Source organism: Fulmarus glacialis, unplaced genomic scaffold (assembly GCF_000690835.1).
Source record: "Fulmarus glacialis isolate BGI_N327 unplaced genomic scaffold, ASM69083v1 scaffold23333, whole genome shotgun sequence".
NCBI lineage: Eukaryota > Metazoa > Chordata > Aves > Procellariiformes > Procellariidae > Fulmarus > Fulmarus glacialis.
In genome coordinates, this window is record NW_009202659.1 from 6,210 (window position 1) to 7,277 (window position 1,068).

Consider the following 1,068-nt stretch of genomic DNA (forward strand, 5'->3'; position numbering starts at 1 on the left):
TCATTGATTCATATCTTAAAAAGAAAAGCCTTCAAAACCCATTAAGTCTGCCTTGCCGATCCAGCCCTGCTCTCAAGGGCTAGGGCAAGAAGCATTAACTAATCTGCTCACATTACCTTGCCTTTGAACCGAGCATCTCTCGGTGTCAATCAGGAGTGTTTGGAAGTGATACGCTCCCGCGCGGGGCCAGTTTCGGCCACTGAGGTCACCCAATGTCACGCGAGCAGAGGGACCCGCACTTAGGCATTGCCCCTGCACCGGGCTCCCTTTGGCACCCGGGGAGCAGCCGGGGCTCGTGCCCACGGAGGCACAGTGCAGCAGCCCAAGTTATGGTCCCCTGCTTATGGAGGACCGTAGGGTTACAAACAAGCCCATGAAGGAGAAAGCTCCTGCGGCTGCTCTTTCTCAGGGCCTCAGACAGCATCTGGGGTGCAAGAGCAGGGACCCTCCTGGTGCCAGCCCGCCGGGTCTCCGCGAGGGGAGAAGGGTTTGCGAGCAGCGACGTCCTCCCAGGGTTACGAAAGCCACGCTGCCTATTGCCAGGGAAAAGAAGGTCCTTCCAGCCTCTTGGGCTCCAGCTCAGCCAGCAGCCGCTGTTTATTTGGCTTCAATGACTTCGCAGCATACCGAAACGTGCTCCTGGGGGCCCAGCGTGCTCCAGCGCGGCTGGCCGGGACGTCGGGCTCGGCCGCCCCACACGCTCTCCGGTGCCTTGCGTAAGGCAGCTCTGCACCCGCCGGCCTGACTTACACTCGGGAAGAAATTATTCACTCTCCTTTCCATTTGGCTGCAGGAGATGCTTGGGATGTTTCTTCCACCGCCCTCCCAAAGGCTTCCCATCCCACCGGTGCCAGCAGCAAGGCTGGATCCGTCCCCTCTGCCCCTGGCCGCCCCCCAAGGTCAGGGTCGGGGACTGTTTACTGGACAGGCTTAGAGGGATTTTGTTTTACTGACATTTCAAGTGCTGCTTGTGACTGTTGTTTTTAGGGTTTGGAGCACTTTGAGAGGATGTGTCTATAGAGTGGGGATTAACCACAGCTGCCCCAGGCCCCTGCCATGGCTGGACTT